Source organism: Marmota flaviventris, chromosome 8, assembly GCF_047511675.1.
Source record: "Marmota flaviventris isolate mMarFla1 chromosome 8, mMarFla1.hap1, whole genome shotgun sequence".
NCBI lineage: Eukaryota > Metazoa > Chordata > Mammalia > Rodentia > Sciuridae > Marmota > Marmota flaviventris.
The window spans coordinates 122,130,127-122,140,633 of record NC_092505.1 but is presented as its reverse complement, the minus strand read 5'-3'; positions in this window follow the sequence as shown (position 1 = coordinate 122,140,633).

The window sequence follows — 10,507 nt, the reverse complement described above, 5'->3', positions numbered from 1 at the left end:
CTTCTACTCAATAAATTCAGTCCTTGAGAGCTGGTGAGGACTTAGATTATTTAAGTCAATAATGTCGACCAGTTATTATTAAGCAAACTCAGGAGTGTCATAGAATAGGTCTAAATAATAGGACCAATGTTCCCTTTCCTATAATTAACACAAGAGAACCCTGTGGTTTGGGGTGTAACTTGCAGCTAATACAAAATAAACATGTTTTTTTAAACTTGATTCAATCAAGAAACTACTTATTTTCCTGCATAATTCAAAAAACCTTTGATCGCAAGTTAAACATGTGGATATGTCACAGGAAACGATATAGCTTACCAGCTGTGAGTATGAAAATTGGTTGGTCAATAAAAAACAATTAAAATGATTTCATAAAAATAAAGCAATATTTCAAAGAACATGGTCCCCGGCCAAGGAATATATGCCCAAGTGAGTCTATGTTTCCTGAGGCTTTACCACATATTAGCTCAAGAGTTTCCCAGCAGCTAGAGAGCTCCCAAATCAAATTGAGAGAGGCTTCCTCAGGCAGAAGCTCCCCTTCAGCCCAGGAGTACAGGGAAAGGCTGGGGCCCAGGGGTTGCAGGAGTGTTCCCGTCTGCATCGGAGCCTGGAGCAGATGACTACCACGGGCCATTCCAGGCCTGCCAGTGTCAGTGCTTTCTTGGGGTCCTCTCCTCCCCTTCTTACACAACTGCCCACAAAGTGTTCTAACCACTAATAAGAATCAGCCTGTGCTATGCCAAAGAGGTGGTAGGTTGTAGTCAGGAAGTCTAAGAAATAAATACTTTGACTTCAGAAAAGCTTCTAGAAAGATCTTTCCTTATCCCAAACAAAATGTCCTATTCCTCTGTTTTCTTTACCATGGGCTTATTACATCTGAATGGTAGTCTCTGGAAAACCATAATAGTCATTTTAATCACATGCAAGACATAGGGGACTCACCAGCAGCTCATTTATATGTAAAAATGACCCATAAAGTAGATACTGTTATCGCTATTCTCCCTATTTCACAGATGAGCAAACAGCAACTTTGGGAAAATTGATTCATGCAATGCTACATAGCTAATTAGTAACCACACTCACTGAAACTTCACCCAGCCTAAGGGAATCAAAAGCCACACCAGTGTACCCTAAAACTGCACTCCAGCTGCACTTACAGGGTTCTGCCTCTGAACAATAGTGTAGGTCACTATAAATTAGCACCTATGAAACTAGGCACTGAATAAGGTGCTACACAGATAAAGACCATTTGATTCCCACTACCATCCAACAAGATAAATATGACAATTTCCATTTTATAGAAGAGAAAACCAAGGCACAGGGGGCTTAAGTGCTTTCCCAACATAGGACAGCTCTCAGAGGCAGAAGGAGGATTCTCACCAGATGTGGCCAACTCCCTGATTTCCTTAACCTTCACCAAATTACCCTGATCTTATTTGTCACCCTAGGATGTGCGAAGGTTACTTACAGTGCAGTAATTCATGCATCAAGGAATGAAATATTCCCCAAGAAAATTAGGCAGTTGCAGACGATAGTCACTACAGAAGAAATACTGCTGCAAACTCGGTGCAATCCTGTGCTTTTGATAATTCTCTTAAGGGAAGACACATTGTGTTAGTTTATCATTTTAAATAAATTCTCAACGAGCTATTTACCTGTCAGTCTGCGTCTGTGGGAATTGTTTTCGTAACATCAGATAAATGAGCAATTAGAGAGTTTAAAAGCCTCTAAAATGTGGTGGAGCTTGTAAACCTGAATTCCCAGGGATGGTAAATGTCACATCAAATGTCTTTGGTACACACTTCCTGTCTACCCTTCATTTCGACAACTGTATCCTGGCACTCTTTACCCTAATCTGAGGACCTTCCCCTGTCCTTCCCCCAGCAGGATATAATGGGAAAACCAGGGACCTAGAACATAAGATTCTAGACCCAGCTGTCCTTGGGTGACCTTGACGGAGTCAATATTTTTCTCAGTTATTTTGCTAATAAAATGAGAAGGTTAAAACAAGATCCTTTTTGAGAGCACTTCAACTTCTAACATTTTATGGCTTTACAAATGCTTACTTTAACTATGTATAGCTTTGTTCTTTAAAATTTCCTAGTCAGGATCCTAAACCAAGACAAGTTTAGCCTCAGTAAATATTAGTTACTGTCATCATTGTCATCCTTGATGAAGTAGGTAAGCCTATGTAACCAAAACCCAGCAAAACCAGCAGGATCTAAACTTCTGTCATTAGAGACTCATTTCTTTGCTTTTCAGAAGGTTTAAACATATTTCAAACAAGAGGAGTGCTTTAAGACAGTGGGTTATTTTTTATATGAAATCCATTATTGAACGTCTGTATGTAAATCACAGAAGTGAATTTTTGTGACTGAACCAGGAGATGGGACAGGCGAGTGGGCAGGAAAATCTAAGTGCCTCCACTTCACATCTCCTTGCTGCTCACATGGGCCCCAAGAGGCTGCCTCTAAAACCCAGGATTCCTTAGAAGACCATTTAAAACTTGTTAATTTAAGCCAACACCAGCTCAAACTCTTGAAGGACTGAAGATCCAGCAGGGATCAAGATGAGTATTTGGGAATAGAGAAGGGAGGTGTGGGTGCAGGGGAGGCCCCTCCAGGAGGAAGAGAAAAGAAAAGAAACCTACCTTCATGGGGGGACCATCTATCCACAGGGTATTTTGCTAGACTCTTTAAATGTGCAATAAGAGGAAAGTATTTAAATTAAACCCTTCCACAGAGTCCTGGTAGCCAGGCCTTAGCTTTCTGAAGCATCTCCTTGTGCACCACATCCATCCCCCTTCTCTGCATAGGATGCTGCCCCAAGAGGCTCTCTGCTCTCTCCTGTCTCAGTCTCCATGAGGACCACAGCCCTGGCTTTCTAACGACTCCTCCACCCCATTTATAATGTATCCTCAAACTAACCACCCAAATCACCCTTCCCCAAGTTGGATCACATCTTGTCTCTTCTCCACCCAGAAACTGCAATGGCTTCCCATTTGGCTCAGAGTAAAACACAATGCCTTTCATAGGGCTCTGGGACCACAGGGTCTGAGACAGATGCTCACACCCTACTGTGCCCCCTCATTCTCTTCTTGACTCCACCAAGCCAGCTTTCTGCTGGGGGACCCCAAGCTTACTGCCACCTCAGTGCCTTTGTATGGCGGCCCCCACTGCCTGGGTGCTTCTCTTGGATATCCACATGGCCTACTCTTGCTTCCTCAACTCTTCACCCCAGTGTCCCCTTCTCAAGGAGGCCTCCTCTGACTCCCCTGTTTAAGGCCTCTCCCCACCTACCTGGCCCTTCAATCTGTCTTCCTGTTGTGTGAGTTCATATGTTAAGGTACCCTCAGGTCCTCAGAATGAGACTTTACTTGGGAATAAAGTTATTGCCAATGTCGTTAATTGAGGTTTCATTGAAGTGGGTGTCCTTATAAAAAGAAGTATTTGGAAATACTGGGGAAAGACATTAATCAAATCATATCATTATATTTTGTGCATGTATGAGTAGGTAATGACAAATCACACCACTGTGTATGACTATAATGCACTTATAGAAAATGTAGGGTGAAATAAAGTAGGGACAGACCCCCACACAGGGCCAGGAGTGCACTGCAGCTGGGGGCCACAAGCCATAAATGCCAGAAGCCAGGAGTGGAGCTTGGGACAAAGCCTCCCCCAAGTCTCAGAGGAAGCACTCCCTTCAGACACCTTGATCTCAGACTTCAGTCCCCAGAACCGGGGGATACATTCCTGCTTCTGGTGCCTCCCAGTCTCTGGTCATCTGCTACAGCAGCCTTAGCAGACACACATTTCCCCAGCTCTGCTCTTCCCGTTTTCAGTGGAACATTCTACCTTCCTACATATGCTGGAAAAGACATTCATTTCAATGTTTATTACCTCTCTCCCCTTTTTGGTAACCAGGTCTACTTTGTTCACTGATGTATAAGATAGTAAGCATTAAATGAATGCTTTTGAATAGATGGATGGATGGACGGAGGATGGATGAGTTGACTTCCTTTCCTCCATGCTCTCAAGAAACCATCATAAAATCCTACCTTAAGCCTTTATGCCTTAATTTTTAGACTTGCTTTTCCATGACTTCTCCACCTTACACATTCCCATATCCAACCTCTAGAGGCAGAAAGAGCAAGTTGGTTTGCCCCTTAAGATGGGAAGAGGGTGACCCAAAGGGGTGCGGTTATATCTGTGATGCACACATTGAATTCTCTTAATAGCTCTGTGAACTGAATGTTATCATCACATTTGATGTATGAGGAAACTGAGGCTCCTAGAAGCCAAGCAATATACCCATAGCATCCTATGCATAAAATGCAGACCTTAACATGGCAGCTTCTTAGGGGCAAGAGTGGCTTCTTTGCCTATGTATTATAAGCTCCCCAGCCAGGTGGGGCACCAGGCCAGGCACTTCACAAACACTGCTAAACTCACCCCTAGGTCACTCCAGGCATGAGGCAAATCTGGACTGGAACACAGCCTGACCCCACAGCCCACACTCTGGCCATACATCTCACAGGCCTGCGGAACACAGTCACATCACAGTTTTCTCTCATATATGCCAAGACTTTCAGCAGCCTCACCTCCCTGCCATTCCTTAAAACACCATCACACTCTTCCAACCCCAGGTCACCCAAGATGACCACCTGATGGGCACCCACATATATACAAATATGCATGTGTAGGGTTCTCTCTCTTTATTTTTTTAATGGAGTCCCATGTACATATGTGCATTTTGCAATTTGGCTCTAGAAGATTCTCTCAAATGGCCACATGGTAAGAAAGGTCCACACTTTATTTAACCATATGCCATCATTTGCTATTCAGTTTACTTTCAGGGTTTTTTTTCTTTTTGTTAATGTAGCTACACTAAACAATCTTATAGAGATGACATGTATACATAGGTTACTCGGATTGAGGTTATCATATTAATTTTCTAAACAGCAGTAAAGAAAAGAGTGTGCTAATCCCCACAAACTTACTGCCCAGTTTCAGCAGTTATCAACTCTTGGCTAATTGCTTTTATCCAGTCCTCCACTCATTTCCCCATAGTGCAGATTATTTTGGAGAAAACAAAAAACAAAATGTTTTATAATTTCATCTATAACTTTATCTTTTTGTATCCCTAAGGTTGGGGATTCTTTTTAATAACATAGCCACAGTACATTACACAGCTTGAGCCTCCTAATCCAAAAATCCAAAATCCAAGACATTAATCTAAAACTTTTGGAGCATCAACGTGATGCCACAAGTGGAAACTCCCACATAAAATGGTTTAAAATATTGGATAAAATTATCTTCAGACAATGTGCATAAGATATTTTGTGAAGCATAAGTGAATTTTGTGTCTACACTTGGGTCTCATCTCCAAGATATCTCACTATGTTTATGCAAATATGTTAAAATTTTTTTTATAAAGACTGCTAAATACTTCTGATACCAAACATCCTGGATAAGGAATACTCAGCCTGTATTATTTAAAAAATAAGCAATAATTTCTTCCTATCTTACAGTCTTTAGTTTTGAGATTAGCTCAAATGAATCATAATATTTTGCAGATTGTGCAAATCAAGATCTAAATAAGGTTCATGCATTATAATTGGTTAGGATGCCAGTTATCTTGGAGGTCTCTCTTACTGTATAAATTCCCCCCTTCACATCTCTCTGTTCCTCCTCTCTCCTCCCCACTCTTTCTCTCCCTTACTTTCTGCCCATATCTTTGTCGAAGAAACCAGGTCATTTGTCACATTGGTCCTATTCCATTTCCACAGTCTGAATTCTGGGAATTGCATTGTCACAGCATCATTTAACATATCCCTCTGTCCCTGATGATTGGTGCTTAGATCCAGAAGCTTGATCAGAGGCAGGTTAGACTTTTCTGCAAAAATACTTTACCAGCAGTGCTGGGCATTTCCAGCAGGGGGCGCAGAATGTCTCCTTGTCTCCCTCTGCTGCTGGTAGCAGGCCCTGATGACCAAGGCCAGATTCATCCTTTCAGTAGAAGTCACAAAAGGGTCATTTTTTAGTTCTGTCCTTCTTCGTTTATCAACTGGAATATTTATAAAAGGAGAAAATTCCCCTTATCAACTCATTCATTATCCTAAGGCACAATACAAAAAAGTCTGGATACACTATCCTTTCCTTTTAGTTGCTGGGTTTCAAAATAATTTGTTTTCTATTATCCTCTGAATGAGGGTTGTTGGGAGTTTTGTGTTGTTTCAGTTATCTTTATGAACTCAGTTTTTTATATAGCTATTAACTCATATTATTTTTATAGATTATTGGGTCTCTGTGACATTTCCATGTATGTACATATCATGCTTTGTTCACAAATATGAACGGAGAATTAATAAAACTCACTCTCTTTCTCTATGGAAAAATGACCTTGAGTTGACTTTCCAGCTCTGTTCTCCTGGAAACTAATAAAGGTGGAAAGTCAGCCATGTTGCTAGGCAACATTGCCTATGGTAAAAATGACCTCTGGTAATTAAACTAATGTGATTCCGGAGGACCGTGAACAAACTATAAATACCCAGTGGCCATTCATAGTTTGAGCTTCTCTGAGTACAGTGCATTTTTACAACTGAATGTGTCCCTTTCAAGGACCCCTGGAAGCTATTTCAATGAGATGAATGGATAAAGAAAATGTGGTATATATACACAACAGAATATTATTCAGCCATGAAAAGAATGATGTCCTATCATTTGCCGTGGAATTCATGGAATGGAAGACATTATGTTAAGAGAAACAATTCAGACACATAAAGACAAATATTGCATGGTCTGTCGTATGTGTGTGTGTGTGATGTTTTATTAGTTTGACTAAAAGTAGCCTGAAAACAGAATAGTGATTACTAGAGGTCAGGGAGGGCAGGACCGGGGAGGACAGAGGGAGGTCGGGTAAGGGCTATCAAAACACAGTCAGAAGGAATGATTTTTAGTTTTTTATAGCACAGTAGGGTGACTATAGTACAAAACAACCAATTATGTGTTTTATGAATGACTAAGAAGGGTCAAGGGCTCCAAACACAAAGTAACGATAAGAAGATGGAACTTGAACCTGGGCACCGTAGCACTACATATATATTTATAATTTTTCTGCTCATGTTTATAGCACCTGAGTATTTTTGTTAGTTTTGGTCTTTGTTTTGTTCTCTAATATAAATTAGGTCTTTTACATTGTGTGACTCTTTTTGTTTGTACATATAAAGGCTAATGTTTTTTTTTTGTATGTTGGTTTTGTAACATGATACTTTACTAAACTTTGATATTGTTTATACTGCTTTTTAAATTAATTACTTTGAATGGAAATATAGTTATATCATCTACAAATAGAGATGGTCTCAGCTTTTTTTAAACTACTTCACGAGGTAAGATCGACATACACAAAGGTGAAGTGCACATACTTGTATGTAGAACTCGATGAATTTGGGAATAAGTGTTCAGGGGTGGAAACATCATCCCAAGCTGTGCTATAAGCATAACCACCACCTGCAAAAGTTCTCCTGATTTATTATTTATTATTTTTATTGTAGAAAAACACAATACCTACTCTCTTGGCATATGTTAAGAATGAAATACAGCATTCTTAATTACAGACACTAGGCATCATAATGCCTGTGCTTATATACTTTAATATGTAATAAAGGCAGCATCTCAAACTGGTGAGAAAAAAAGATGGAGTATTTACTATGTTGGGTTAGGAAGACTAGATAGCCTTATGTTAAAAAAAAGAGAGATGGAACTATTCCTCATTCCATAGGCTCATCCATCTTGTATAACTGAAACTCTATATCATTTAACTAAATCCTCTCTGTTCTCTTCTTTCCCCAGACACTAGCAACCTCCATTCCACTCTCTGCTTTTATTAGTTTGACTATTTTAGGTTCATTCTATAAATGATGCCATGTACAATTTGTTCTTTTCACTTAGCATAATGTCCTCCAGATTCATTCATATTGTTATAAATGGAAGAATTTCCTGCTTTTGTAAGGTAGGATAATATTCCTCTGTGTGTGTGTGTGTGTGTGTGTGTGTGTGTGTGTGTGATGTTTTCTTTATCCATTTATCAATAATGGACAGTTACACTTCTTCCATGTCTCATGAATGATGCTACAGTGAACATGGAAATGCAGACATCTCTTTGAGATCCTAATTTGAATTATTTTTGAAACATCCCTAAAAGTGGGATTGTGGGATCATACAATAGTTTTCAAATAATTTATAATTATTTGAAGAAACCATGTTATTTCCATAGTGGCAGCAACTATTTACATTACTGCCAACAGTGTGCAAGTATTCCTTTTTCTCCACATCCTACTGACAGGTTACCTCCTGGATATTTTATAATAGCCATCCTGAAAGGTGGAAGGCAATGTTTCAATGTGAGTTTGATTTTCATTTCCCTGGTGATCAGTGATATTGGAAACCCTTTCATGTGGTGCAGGTCATTTGTACATATTCTTTGAAGAAATGTGAATTCTGCTCTTTCTGCCCATTTTCAGTCATGTTATGGGGTGTTTTTGCTATTGAGTTGGAGAAGTTCTTTACATATTTTGGATATAACCCATTAATCACACATATGGTTCGCAATTATTTTCTCACATTCTGTAGTCTGCCTTATTCTGTTGATAGTTTGACTCTTTGTTGTAGTCCTGCTTGTGAATTTTCCTATTTTACTCTTTTGGCCTGTGTTTTCTCTTTTTCTTTCCAAATTGCATTTCTTTAATCCTATTTCTCTTATTTAGGTCTATTGACTAGTACCCTCCAGTACCAGGTTAAACAGTAAGTGGATGCTAAGTAAACATCATTGTCTTTTACTGGACATTTGCTGGAAAGCCTCTAGTAGTTTCCAATATCAAACTGACCTTGGGATTGAAGAATTTATATTTTATCATTTTAGGAAAGTAACCATGAATTCCAATTTTGGGTGTTTTTAACATTAATGGTGTTATTGTGTTAACTGCTTTCTATGCACATAAAGATGATAATATGATTCCAATAGATTCAAAGATAAAATCTTATGATCATCTCAATAGATGCAGAGAAAGCATTTGACAAAATATAGCACCCTTTCATGTTCAAAACACTAGAAAAACTAAGGATATCAGGAACATACCTCAACATTATAAAGGCTATCTATGCTAAGCTCCTGTCCAACATCATTCTAAATGGAGAAAACCTGAAAGCATTCCCTCTAAAAACTGGAACAAGACAGGGATATCCTTATAAGATCATCACTTATATTTAACATAGTTCTTGAAACTCTAGCCAGAGCAATCACACAGACGAAAGAAATAAAAGGGATACGGATAGGAAAAGAAGAACTCAAATTATCACTATTTGCAGGTGATGATTTTATACCTAGAAGACCCAAAAAACATTCCACCAGAAATCTTCTAAAACTAATAAATGAATTCAGCAAAGTAGCTGGATTTAAATAAAATCAACACCTATAAATCAAAGGCATTTCTGTATGTCAGTGACAAATCCTCAGAAAGGGAAACTAGGAAAACCACCCCATTTACAATAGGCTCAAAAAAAAAAATACTTGGGAATAAAATTAATGAAAGAGGTGGAAGACCTCTACAACGAAAACTACAGCATGCTAAAGAAAGAAATTAAAGAAGACCTTAGAAGACGGAAAGATCTACCTTGCTCTTGCATAGGCAGAATTAATATTATCAAGATGACCATACTACCAAAAGCACTATACAGATTTAATGCAATTCCGATCAAAATCCCAATGGCATTCTTTATAGAAATAGAAAAAGCAATCATGAAATTCATCTGGAAAAATAAGAGACCCAGAATAACCAAAGCAATCCTTAGCAAGAAGAGTGAAGCAAGAGGCATTAGTATTCCAGACCTTAAACTATACAGCAGAACAACAGTAACAAAAACAGCACAGTATTGGCACCAAAATAGACCTGTAGACCAATGGTACAGAATAGAGAACACAGAGACTAACCCACCTAACTGCAGTTAATATGAAGACTCTCGTTATTGAACCAACTTTGTGTTTTAGGAATAAATGACAACTAGTTAGTTGTATTATTTTCATGAAGTACGATCCCAGTCTGTTGAATATTTTATTAAAAGACCTGCATTAGAGTTGCATTAAATGAGATTGGCTCTACTTTTCCTTTTTTCAGTGCAATGTTTGAAAGTTTAAGTTTTGTGACTTCATTTCGCTATGTAAAAAGAATTAGGAAGCTTTCCTTCATTTTATGCTCTCTATAATTGCTCATGCCACATGAGATTCTGTAATCTTTCAAGGCTTTTAAAATTCTCCTGTAAGAAGTCATTTGAACTTGGTGCTTATGTGAGGGAACTCTTCCATTATTTTCTCTACTTACCCTATGAAAGTGGATTTTTTTAGATTTTCTATTATTACTAGGATCAATCTGGTAAGTTTAAAATTGCATTTTTCTAAAATATTGTCAATTGCATATATATTTTAAAATTAATTTGCATAGTTGTGTGCAGCA